Below are 14,556 nucleotides of genomic sequence, written 5' to 3'. Positions count from 1 at the left end.
CATCATCATCATCACCGAAGTTTTAATATTTTGTTACATTTTATAGGAAAAGTTAGGGTGATGGTTAAACTTTTGTTCTGATATGATTTTAAACATTAATAGGAGTCAATTACCCCTAAAAAAGTAGTGATCAGCTTTATCATATAACCCCAAAAACATAAATTATCATGAATTTTCTTTTTTCTCAAACCGTCTTTAACTTGTTACTAATTATACTTGAGTTATAACTTTCTTGAAAAAACTAAAAAAACCACAAATTTTATTTTGTAAAAATGTAATAATGGAAATGGGTGTTGGATTCTTTTACATTTGGTATGAAAGATAATAGAATAGTTTACCGTCAAAAAGGAATACAATTTTAACAGTAAAATGGATATGTTGAAAAAGTTGCATTACGGAGAACACAAAGGTTGCAATACCGAACTCTAATAAAAACTATGATTTTTTGTTTATTTTATGTCAAAATTTTAGAAAAAACGCCGATCCTAGTAATAATCTAATTATATTTCTTTTGGGAAAATAGTTATTTTAAAAATATCAAAAGTTTAGAGTTTCAACAATAAGAAAAAAATGCGAAAAATTGAGTTGGCGTCGGAATATGACCTATTTAAAATTCGAGGGACTTATTTTTTGGATCTGATAAGGATGTTTAAGGCAGGTTCGGCCCTAGTAGCAATTCTTTTAGGTATCTAAAAGCCTCAGCTCATGCGTATGTGCACATTACGCAACCAGTAAATTAGAAACAGAAAGTGAACAGCTTGTGTTTTTCTTATGAGAGGTGGGGAATGGTGTCCAAAAATTGATTGAAAACAGAAATTTTATCATAACGCCAAAAGGTAATATTTACAGGCCTAATTAGATTCCTAAAATTTAGTTCAAATAAATCTGAAGAACCTTGTAAACTGAATATATTTTATTTAAGATTCTGAAGATACTGTAATAGAATATCACCGCACCTTAGAATATGACCGCACCAGTAGAAATAATGAAAACGAGGATACGTTTTGAAGTAATAGAACTTAGTAGGGTACCGAGTGCGTCCGAATAATACAAGAACGTTCATAGTTTATAATAATAACGCAACTAATACATAAATGAAATTCATTATTAATATGTTGGTATATACGAAGTCCGCAAGACATGGTACTATAATTTAATTTTTAATTCTAAAATTGATGATTTTCTAGTAATATTTTACATATTTTCAACCAGATGTTATGCAATATTTTATATATCTATATGAGGGGATGTTACATTCTAAGCACTATTTGGTTTGTTGTTTTTTAACAAAATACAAGGGCGATTTGATATTCTACACATATAATAGTAGCATGCTAATATTTCTTAATTTTATTAAGGGGAGGTGATATTCTAACATTCTAAGCACTATCTAGTATGTTGTTTTTTAACAAAATACATGGGCGATGTGATATTCTAAAAATATAATAGTATGTTTCTTAATTTTATTAAGGGGAGGTGATATTCCAACATTCTAAGCACTATCTAGTATGTTGTTTTTTAATAAAATACATGGGCGATGTGATATTCTAAAAATATAATAGTATGTTTCTTAATTTTATTAAGGGGAGGTGATATTCCAACATTCTAAGCACTATCTAGTATGTTGTTTTTTAATAAAATAAATGGGCGATGTGATATTCTAAGCATTTAATACTGATAGTATATAATATATTTTTTAATTTCATTAAGTTGATGTGCTGTTCATAGATTCTAGGCTGAAAATACAACTATGATAATTAGAAAGAAAATACATTGAAAATGTTTGTTTTGTTGTTTTTGATTATATTAAAAAAAAGAGCTCAGTAACTTATCTATGTTCTACATAACTATTTTCTGTTTTTTTCTTTTATGATGTTTGCATTGCTTATTTTAATCGCAAGGCCTAAAGTATTTTTGATTTTCCTAAAATTATAAATTAATCTTCCTTTTTTTTTCCTTAATTTTAGGTTCTTAATCTTCCTAGTTGTAGAATCACAATAAAACCCGTCAGTCTGTCAGGTTGTCTATATAAAAAAAACATTAGTGGTGTCATTGTTATACCAAGCACACAATAACTTGCTGCTACATCCCTGAGGGATCGTCTGGTGCATTTTCCAAGACCAGCTGGATATATTCTCTCCGTTATATATTTTTCAATATTTTTAAAGTAAAGTTTGTTCTTTTCTGGTTTTTCCATTTTGAAGTCCAGAGAAAATATTTAAAAAATTTATAGGGTAAATTGATGCTATTGAAGTGAAGTACCATTTTTTTGGAATTTTTGGAAAACCTCCAGTTACTTCAAAAGTGTTAAAATAAATTTAAAATTAAATTACTATTATTAATGTTATACAAAAGTAAAATGCAATTGTTACTGTTTATCTAAACGTTAAATGCTAATATTGTTATATCATGATAATATTGTAAACCATATTATAAAATAATAATCCAAGGAATAAAATAATGAATTTTTCTTTCAATATACTACAAGTATTTTTTATGGTTATTACAGTATTTCATGGAGTTCTGAAATAAAAAGCAATTATTTCAATACTTCATGTTGTACTAAAATAAACAGCGGATACTAAATGTACTGAAATAAACAGCAGTTATTTTAGTACAACACTAACTACTGAAATAACCAAATATATATCGAACAAGTTCACACCATAAAAATATTGAATTAATCACTGGTTATTGGTACAGTAGATTATTTGAAGAACCAACTCTTTATAAAACAGGTAAAAAAATGATAAGTTTAAGATCCAAAACGATTTTGAAAATATTTTTAAAGAAATTAAAAGCTCCTGTTACTCAAAAAAACATTCAATAAACGATAAAAAAATGCTAAAAGGTAAAACAAGTTCGCGGCATTGTTACTGTCTTGTTCTTTATTTGCCGCCAGGAAATTTCGTCTCTAAAAACAAGTATCTTTCATTTTCTGCTTCTTGGATTTGCTTTCGTCTAACACCTAGAGATTTTCTAAAGTATATGTTAAAATACCGGCGGCAATTTCTTCTTTCCGCTGTTAGTTGCCTTTATTGTTCTAGCTCTAGGAAACAATTTTGAGTTAAAATTTGCAGGGAACTGATCTTGTTAAACATTGTTGCTGGTGTAAATGTGGATAAGAATTTGGATGAAAATATCCAAATTTGTAACCTTAAAAGTATCGATAAACATTATATACCCTTCACAAAAAAAGTTAAATTGTCTAACTTCCCAGCAAACAAAAAGATATCTAAAATGCATCTAATATGCATCTAAAAACTGGTCTAAAAGACGTATAAATTCACGTCGTGAACGGGACATAAATAGACGTCTATCTTATAGACGTCTTTTAGATGCATTTTATTCGACACAAATAATTGCCTTAGATGCATAAAAGATGTAAAATATACATCTTAAAGATGTATATTAGATGTATAAAATACGTCTCTTAAATAGATGCCTGAGGCGCGTTTAAAAAAGATATATAATAGATTTTTTTTTTTAGCTACTAATAGCCCTTTTATACATCTAATATACATCTTTAAGATGTATATTTCACATCTTTTATGCATCTTAGGCATTTATTTGTGTCGAATAAAATGCATCTAAAAGACGTCTATAAGATAGACGTCTATTTATGTCCCGTTCACGACGTGAACTTAGACGTCTTTTAGACCAGTTTTTAGATCATTTTAGATGCATATTAGATGCATTTTAGATCTTTTTGCTAGCTGGGACTTGTTTGATACAAAGTTATTTAGCTGTTAAATTAGTCATAAAAAAATGATTAAATTACACAAGTAAAGAAACTTTTTAACTGAAATTACTTAAATTTATTTCACAAAAATATACATAAGAAACTATATTTCTGAATTGATGCAATTGCTGTCAACATCTTCTTCCACGTCGTCGATATCTAAAATATATAATTTAATGTCATTTAAATGATTTTGAAAGACATGTTGAATTCTGAACGATCTATTTTTATGAAATTATATATATATATACACACACACACACACACACACACACACACACACACACACACACACACACACACACACACACACACACACACACATATATACATATTGCTGCACAGTAACCGGATTAGTATTATTTTTCATATTTTTTTATGCGACAACATTTCTTATTTACAAGCAAAAAGTCTAATTTATTATAACTTACAATAACTTTATTAACTAATGTGATTTAATGACAACACATTGTCAAAATTTGTGTTTTATATTACATATCAGTTTAAAACGGAAACATGTTTTACATATAATAAGTCTAAATAAGTCACATATTGCATTGCTTACCTGTATTACAAGCTTTTCTTTTACGAGCACGAGCAGGAGCATTTCGCAGAACATCTGTAACAGATTTCTCAAGGTCTTTGACTGATCCACCATTATATTCACAGGAATCTGTCAAAATTAAAATTATTCAAAATACCAAACATTTACTAATTTATAGTAATGTATAAAATAAGTATAAATAATGATGTAACGAGAGATAACAATGATGTAATGAGAGATAACAATGATGTAATGAGAGATTAATAATAAGAGGCAAATTGTTTTATGAAAAAAAAAAAGGAATGTATTATGTATTGTGAACTTTTACTGTATTTATGGAGATAAAAATTCTTGCATTACACAAAAAAAAGTCCAAAAATATTTTTTTAATACAGATATCAGTTTTGTAAATTCTACCAAGACTATACCTCGTAAAACACTCCATATATTTACTAGATTTTCTAAGCTTATCTTTCCCCCATTTCCTTTTCGATTTAATTTGGACTGTAGCTGATTCGAAAAAAACCTGACAAATATTTTAACAACAAACTGAAATATTTATAAAGTTTTTTATTTTAACATAAGTAATAAATTGAAATATATTTTAATATATGAATGCTTAAAATTATAAATTATAAAGGTATAAGTATTAAATTTGAAAATAAAATGCTAAACAAGATTAGATTATACTTACTTTTGCACACAAACAAACTTAAATACCTAGAGTGAAGCTACAAAGTTTTTCAAATTGTCATGTTAAAAGTAAATCCATTAACAAATAATGGTCTAAATGAATTGCTTTTGGCCCCTTCTAATCATATTTCTAAAATTAATAAAATCATAATCATTTACCTTTTCATGATCAAAAAAACATGTTCTCTTGGCTTTCCGCCACCAACTTTTTTCAAACTATCAAGCTGAAATAAATGTATTAAAAATTAATGTAACTTAATTTTCTTTACAACATTTAGAGCCTAACACAAGCTAGTTTTTTAGTTCCTTTAGAAATATTTTTTATTTAGACTCTAAACTTATAAACCAAATTTAAACAAACTTATTAAAAATTAAGATAATTAGATCATACCAATTTAGTATACTCAGTTTTATCTTTTAGTTTATTATCCAGTGAAATCACTTCGTCCACTGATTCTAGCAACTTCACCCCAGTTGCATGAAACTTAATTTCTATAACTTCTTTTAAAAGAACTTTTATTTCCGCAAGCTCCTTGAGGATAACATTTTGCATCTCTACAAACAAAAGAGTAAAAAAATTGATTAACGTATTAAATATCATTTAGCTCGTGAAACCAAATAGCAAAATAATGAAATATCATCTTTAAAATTCAAATTATGTTTGAGTAACTCAAATTAAAATTCCAAAAATACTTGTTTTTTTATTACTCCATCACAGAGGTTGCCATAATATTTTGGAAAACCTACTTTTTAAATCAGCTAAAACTTTATCTGTAGAATCAGACAAAGGCAAAAGAGGCAGACTGGAAACCTAATAAAAAATAATCTTGACTAAGTAAACTACTTTGCAATAATAATTTAACAAAAAAATTAATCCACTCAAATTATAAGTGAAGCTGAAAATAAATTAAACATTCAAGTTTTATAAAAATTCTTATTTAATTTTAACAAATAAAGAACAACAAATAATATTCAGATTTATGTCAAACCTCTTGTGATAACTTCTGCATATTTTTCTTTGGGCTTGATTCAAGAGCAATTTTTGATCTCTCCTCCTGTAAAAGGTTAAGATACTAAAAAATTTTAGCTACTAAACCAAATGCTACACTCATGACCAAATGCTACACTCATGTTTTATCGGATCACAATATTATAAATACTTCATTTCTTTTATACCTATCTTTTACAACTATTTTAAAACAAAAAACAAAGTAATAAAAAAGACCTCCACATTAACGTTCAGTGGTGTAAAAACCAAAACTACTCACAATAAAACTTGAAACTCTTTGACATTGTGAACTTTGCTTGGTTTTATTGTGTTCATCAATGAAATGTGAAGAAAAAACATCTTCATTCTCTGAATCTGATAACTCTATTCAAAAGAAATAATTATAGTTACAACTATAAATAATCCCTCAACCCGTTACTTAATCTTTTAACCAATTTGTACTCTTTCGATTTCTGAATTCATTCTTTCAAACAATTTTAGCATGCTTGCAATCAATTTTGAATTTTCATACCAAGTTGATTGATTAAATAGTTAAAATAAAAGAAAAACTTAGTAATACATAAAAATAATTTATAGTTAAATAATTATGAATTAGATCAAATTAAACAAGAATCTATTTCAGTTTATAAACCATTAAGAAAAAATTATGATATTTACCTAGGTTTCGTGTTATACTTTTAGAATTGGGCTTATTTATAATAGGTTCTGGCAATGAAGAGCAGAATGATTTGTTATTCTTTTTTTTAATGCTTTCATCAACATATATCTCATCTGACGTAGAAAAGTTATATTCTTCACAACATGAAAATGAATCTAGTTATAAAATAATTTGCTACAAAAAGCAATTACATTACCTTTAAAAAAAAATGCATAAAAAAGTTAGATACTAACCATCTGTTATCTTACACTTTATCAATGGAAATTTGTGCCATTCTTTTGTTGGCGACAGGTTGTTTTTCAGTGCATGGTTGTAGTTTTTTTTGGGACAACAAATTTGTTGTCCTTCTTTGTTAATCCATTTGGTTAGTGCAACATCCTCTACTAATCTGTTATTTTCTTTCCATATAACTTTTGAAAACTTTCCAGACATATATACTAATGTAATACTTATGTATAAACATAATAATATAAACATAATAATGTTACCATGAATATTAAACATAACAATGTTACCATGAACAAACATAATAATGTTACCAGGAATATTAAACATAACAATGTTACCATGAACAAACATAATAATGTTACCATGAACAAACATAATAATGTTACCATAAATTAAAAATATTATTATTATTACTTTTTTTTTATCATTAATTTAATATTATTATTTTATTAACTATTTAAAATATTGTGAGGAATAAGAAACACTTAGACATAGAGGATTAAAATATGTTATTGAGACAATAAGTATTTCCTATTCCTCACAATTTTTAACAATAAAAATTATATTTTAAATCTCAATATGTTAAATCTCAATGACATTGAGAAATAAGTAAATTATATTATTACAATTAAAATTTATTTGTAAATAAGATAATTTTTAAATAAAAATTACTTAATATATATATATATATATATATATATATATATATATATATATATATATATATATATATATATATATATATATATATATATATGGTAAAGCTACAGTTAAGCGGCCTAAAATAAATTTAAATTTTTCCTTTTAAATATACGGTGGATAGTTTGAATGCATTTAATTAGAACAATAGTATGCACGCATGAGTCATTTCAAAAAAGAAATAAATTTTAGAAGTGAAATTAAGGTGGTATACCCCCTTCAAAATTATCTTGGAAGTGAAATCTTATAGTCAAAATTAAAATTAAGCCTATGAAAGATCTTATTAAATGAAATCGATTTATAAAATTACAGGTGGTTATGTTGTCATGACAATCACCTAAAATGGCGGATATAGGAAAATATGCACGTCGCACTGTCAAAAATATCTCAGATTCTAATAGAGTATTCAAAGTAAAACTTGGCCCAATGATAAAAAACAGTTTGATCTATGCAATCTGCCAAAAGTTTTTAAATCTGACTATTAGTTTCCATGTAGCACTACACGGATTATGAAGATTTTTAAATAAGCCAATTTTTAGTGCTGAAACAGCAATATCTCAAACCCTGAAATGTTTTATAATTAACTTTTGGCAGATTGCATACATCATATAAAAACACATCATTGCTGAAAATTTGATTAAAAACTGATTACTAGAAAATCAAATAACTGTGACGGGAGATTGAAAAATAGAAGTTAGCAAAAAAACACTTTAAAAATTAAAAAAGAGAAAAAAATGCAGAAAAATATTTTTAAAATAAACAATATCTGTAAATTTTAAAGCAAAATGTTTAAAAGCTACCAGCAGCATAAAGAGTTCCTTGTTTTTGCTTTTCCTTATCATTTTTGTTCTTTTTGTTGCCCCTGATTGTTTTTCTACGCAACTTAACATCGGATTTATTTTTGTATGACGATTGATACAAGCGTATTTTATTTTCTTTATTGCAGCCATCTATCATAAATGTTCCTGGAATCATATTGAGTTTTTCATAAGTCATCACTGATGCTTTTCTTCCAATATTAAAGTTTGCAATAGCATCATATGTTGCAAATTTCAAATGTAACAATGAACAGAATTTAGTTTTCGGTACTCTTTCCCATATCATCATGTTAAGACTCTCATTTTGGTTCTGAGTTTTTCCATGCATACATTTTGCAAGTAATTCATTAGAGCTAAGTTCTTTATAAATTGGCTTTAGTAACTCAATAATATCACGTGGCAAACCAGGGCCAGGTTTATAGAGAGAAGGTTGATTGGGATGTTTTCGATCAACATTGTGCTGGCACCAACTTTTTTCACCGTTTGGACAATAGGTGTGATAATTATTTTCTTTTGAGGAAGCAACATGAAACAATGAAGCAAGTATAGCACTGCGCATTTCATGAACAGACTGATTTTTGGTTCTTACTGCAATTCCATAATAGTTTTGCAATCTGTCAATTGTTGCATCAGTAAGTCTTCCTTTACCACCTAGACACCTTTCCTTTTTCAATTTTCTTAATCGTGTGCCAACTCTTTTTTGCACATGACCAACACATTCTAATTTTGAAACTATTGTATCACCATACACTCTTTCAACAGATGAAAATGCCTTACTATCTCCGTCACCACAAAATTCAGTATAGCGAAGTTTATATTTTTCAATAGATCGTTCAAAAATTGATTTTGCTCCAGCGACCTCCATACCGGTGGATGGGCCAGTATAGTTGAGGTTACAAAAATGAGTATTTTTTAGCATTTTATATGCATCAGGGTCTGTATTTTTTTTCTTTAGAATTAAAAAACATTGTTTGCAATATTTGGATAATACTTCACAATCCAAAACTTTTCCTGTAATCATTGATATTGCAGTATAAACACCGTTGTATGAGGAAAAACCTCGACGTTGCCAAGTACCATCACAAGAAACACTGGTATTTATTAAATTGAATTCATCAGTAGTATGTTGGGATGCTTTTATAATTTCAAGTGCAGCATCAGACATGGTTTCTACTGCAATTGCTTCAACTTCAATAGCAATTTTTCGAACAATTTTAATGTAAGTGTTTTTAGTCATTGGCGGTGGAAGATCCATAAGATAACAGAATCTTTTAAGGCCAGTATGGCCTTGTCCACATGAACGCATTGCATAAACTGACCTTTGGTTAATATCAAAGGCTCTACAACTTCCAGAACCACACTTCTTGGATGTAAAAAATTCATGATTGAATCCACATTTACAAAATATAATCAATGAGCTGGAAAGTCCAAATTTTTTTTTTGCATTTTCAGCTAAATTAAGTCGACAAGTTTTACATTCTGGACAACATAACAACTGAACAACAATGGCTAATAAAGTGCTATCAATAATTCTGTATCCACATATGTTTTTTTTATTAGAACTTGCAAAAGTATTAATAGGGTTTACCTTCGAATTAGATACATTTATTGAGCTCTGTGAATCTGTTAGTAGAAGACTAGTATTTGCTGAATTTTTTTTATTTAAAGTATATTGATTTCCATGAAATCTTTTTTTCTTTTTGTATTGAGTAGCAAATTTCACACGTTCTCTACCCATTAAAAGTATAAGGTTTAAGTTATATAAACATGAACAGATACCTAGATATATATATAACTTTTAAGATGGCAATTCGTTTTAAAGAAACTTCTGGAAGAAATTTATGAGAAATCCAGTTATTGCTTTTAATCTTACAGATGTTTTGATTAATGGAAAATAGAAATAAATTATAAACTCATTTCAACAAGCTTTTTCTCAGTATCAAAAGTTATATTTGGGGAGAATTTCTTGGCCAAGTAAAAATTTAACCGTTGCTATGGAGGTTGTCAAGGGCGCTTTAAAAAGTAAGGTTTAGTAAAGTTTGTTTTCCTCAAGTTACATACTGAATTTTAAAAAATGGTTTTCAGAATATGATTCTATGATAAATTTTAGATTAAATAAAACAACAAAAATTTTTTTGAAAAATTTGATATTTCTGAGGGGTATACCACCTTAAATAAAGTTTAGAAGAAGTGGAATAAAAATAGTACAGCGCGCTTGATTTTAAATTACTATATCTTATATTTCTATAGAACTTAAAAAATTGTCAGGTAAACACTTGCTATTATAATACGGCTATTTTCATAGCCACATGTCTCCTAAAAATACATCAGCATGAACAATTATCATATAAACTTATATTCTTTAACTATAATATATAACTTTAGCAAATAAATAATCAAAAATAAATCTACGCATAACATATTAAAGTAACAAAGTAAAAACAATATAAAAATAACATAATAACAATAGAAAATGTTATATAAAAATTACACAGTTCCAAGTTCAAAAAAAAAAAAAAAAACTAAAAAAACTACTCTGAGATTTATCTACTTTGATTTTATCAACTATTCAATGATGCTTTTAGTCTTCGCGAACGAGAGCGCAAAAAGCGAAAATGTAAATTTATTTTAGGCCGCTTAACTGTAGCTTTACCATATATATATATATATATATTTATATATTTATATATACAGTATTAGCCTTTGAAAAATAATAGTTATTTTAAGAATCAGAACTCTAATATTAGTATATAAATATTCAAAAAATAACGTTAAACGAATATTTAAAGACAGCATAATGTTATATTTTTGACCTAGATCTATCAACGCACTACTCGCTTCATGCTGCCATTTTTAATTTTGCTTGCTTACTCGTTTATCTTAAAAATAGAAAATATTAGAAGGTTGCCCTCAAGCTACTATTTCCGCGTAGCATCAGGGCCATATCAGCCCTTAAGTTACCAGCTTTGGTAACATGAGGGCAACGAGTAACATGAGGGCAAGAGATGTAACTTGAGGACATAAGGTAACATGAGGGCAAAATGTGTAACTACTACTACTACTACTACTACTACTACTACTACTACTACTACTAACTACTACTACTACTACTACAACACTACTACTACTACTACTAACTACTACTACTACTACTACTAAACTACTACTACTACTACTACTACTACTACTACTACTACTACTACTACTACTAACTACTACTACTACTACTACTACTACTACTACTACTACTACTACTACAACTACTACTACTACTACTACTACTACTACTACTACTACTACTACTACTACTACTACTACTACTACTACTACTACTACTACTACTACTACTACTACTACTACTACTACTACTACTACTACTACTACTACTACTACTACTACTACTACTACTACTACTACTACTACTACTACTACTACTACTACTACTACTACTACTACTACTACTACTACTACTACTACTACTACTACTACTACTACTACTACAACTACTACTACTACTACTACTACTACTACTACTACTACTACTACTACTACTACTACTACTACTACTACTACTACTACTACTACTACTACTACTACTACTACTACTACTACTACTACTACTACTACTACTACTACTACTACTACTACTACTACTACTACTACTACTACTACTACTACTACTACTACTACTACTACTACTACTACTACTACTACTACTACTACTACTACTACTACTACTACTACTACTACTACTACTACTACTACTACTACTACTACTACTACTACTACTACTACTACTACTACTACTACTACTACTACTACTACTACTACTACTACTACTACTACTACTACTACTACTACTACTACTACTACTACTACTACTACTACTACTACTACTACTACTACTACTACTACTACTACTACTACTACTACTACTACTACTACTACTACTACTACTACTACTACTACTACTACTACTACTACTACTACTACTACTACTACTACTACTACTACTACTACTACTACTACTACTACTACTACTACTACTACTACTACTACTACTACTACTACTACTACTACTACTACTACTACTACTACTACTACTACTACTACTACTACTACTACTACTACTACTACTACTACTACTACTACTACTACTACTACTACTACTACTACTACTACTACTACTACTACTACTACTACTACTACTACTACTACTACTACTACTACTACTACTACTACTACTACTACTACTACTACTACTACTACTACTACTACTACTACTACTACTACTACTACTACTACTACTACTACTACTACTACTACTACTACTACTACTACTACTACTACTACTACTACTACTACTACTACTACTACTACTACTACTACTACTACTACTACTACTACTACTACTACTACTACTACTACTACTACTACTACTACTACTACTACTACTACTACTACTACTACTACTACTACTACTACTACTACTACTACTACTACTACTACTACTACTACTACTACTACTACTACTACTACTACTACTACTACTACTACTACTACTACTACTACTACTACTACTACTACTACTACTACTACTACTACTACTACTACTACTACTACTACTACTACTACTACTACTACTACTACTACTACTACTACTACTACTACTACTACTACTACTACTACTACTACTACTACTACTACTACTACTACTACTACTACTACTACTACTACTACTACTACTACTACTACTACTACTACTACTACTACTACTACTACTACTACTACTACTACTACTACTACTACTACTACTACTACTACTACTACTACTACTACTACTACTACTACTACTACTACTACTACTACTACTACTACTACTACTACTACTACTACTACTACTACTACTACTACTACTACTACTACTACTACTACTACTACTACTACTACTACTACTACTACTACTACTACTACTACTACTACTACTACTACTACTACTACTACTACTACTACTACTACTACTACTACTACTACTACTACTACTACTACTACTACTACTACTACTACTACTACTACTACTACTACTACTACTACTACTACTACTACTACTACTACTACTACTACTACTACTACTACTACTACTACTACTACTACTACTACTACTACTACTACTACTACTACTACTACTACTACTACTACTACTACTACTACTACTACTACTACTACTACTACTACTACTACTACTACTACTACTACTACTACTACTACTACTACTACTACTACTACTACTACTACTACTACTACTACTACTACTACTACTAGTTGGTTTTTTAACCATTTTGAAATTTCTCTTTATAAAAAACTGAAACGAATTTGTTAAGCGACTTATTATAAGACATCAAAACCGTTCAAAAAAATTCCAAATAATTTAATACCTGTTACCTGTTATTTACTGGTATTAGGCAGTTGCGCAGCGACACACGGACAAACATCAAAGATGGAGTGTAAAAACTACTTAAAAACTGATTTTGTTTTATTGATAACACTCCATCCTTTCCCTTTTATTGTTCTTTGTATTTCTTAACGGTTGTAAAAGCCAGGTAAGTATTTTCAGCGATTTGAATTAATGGTTTTAAAACTATCATTAAAAAGTTTCAAAATGGAGTTAAAAGCAGCGTCGTTTTTAACGGAAAAATGGAATATTCTAATCTGAATTAGAGTACCTTTTATTTGTGAAAACTAAAAATGAATACCATTTTTTTCCGTTTTAGACAAAGATCTTCCAGAATCTGTTAAAAAAAAAGGGGGATGTAAAACCAGACAAGCGCCATACCGACACCTGTCGGCATTACCTCGGTGGAACAAGATGGCGGAAACCTAACCCTACAAACTGCTGCTAGCTCCAAATAGTAAAAAGGCTATGCCAAAGTCTTGGTTTTAATATATATATTCTAGCTAACTAAGTGGTTTTTAGTAATACTAATAATTAGAATCTTACCTCAGTTCATCCAGGAGTCAGTTTTAATATGGAAAACTTCAAAAACTAGTTATTTATAGCAAAACAACACTAACAGCGTCTTTTTATTCGGTCATAAGCCTCATCTTCATTGTAGGTCTGAAGAGTAATATAAATCCCATTAAAATATTTAATATTGGAACATTCAT

At 28.6% G+C, this 14,556-nt stretch overlaps 1 protein-coding gene and 1 pseudogene across 2 annotated transcripts in view; one reads left to right on the top strand and one right to left on the bottom strand.

The window, feature by feature from the left end:
- The window catches only part of LOC149880014 (uncharacterized), a 182,187-nt gene that overhangs the window by 164,664 nt on the left and 2,967 nt on the right, over window positions 1-14,556 (top strand). The gene's annotated exons all lie outside the window — the stretch shown is intronic.
- Window positions 3,824-7,160, bottom strand: LOC145192299 (uncharacterized; annotated as a pseudogene). The gene is made up of 10 exons (XR_016446192.1): window positions 6,880-7,160; window positions 6,646-6,801; window positions 6,248-6,351; window positions 5,969-6,034; window positions 5,727-5,790; window positions 5,371-5,534; window positions 5,139-5,203; window positions 4,715-4,812; window positions 4,308-4,415; window positions 3,824-3,901 (listed from the first exon to the last, which is right to left on the bottom strand). The product of XR_016446192.1 is annotated as an uncharacterized LOC145192299 (transcript).

Source organism: Hydra viridissima, unplaced genomic scaffold, assembly GCF_058129835.1.
Source record: "Hydra viridissima isolate aposymbiotic clone 2 unplaced genomic scaffold, HvirCarnegie_v1 scaffold_13, whole genome shotgun sequence".
Taxonomy (NCBI): Eukaryota; Metazoa; Cnidaria; class Hydrozoa; order Anthoathecata; family Hydridae; genus Hydra; species Hydra viridissima.
This window is presented reverse-complemented; position numbering and strand designations above follow the sequence as displayed.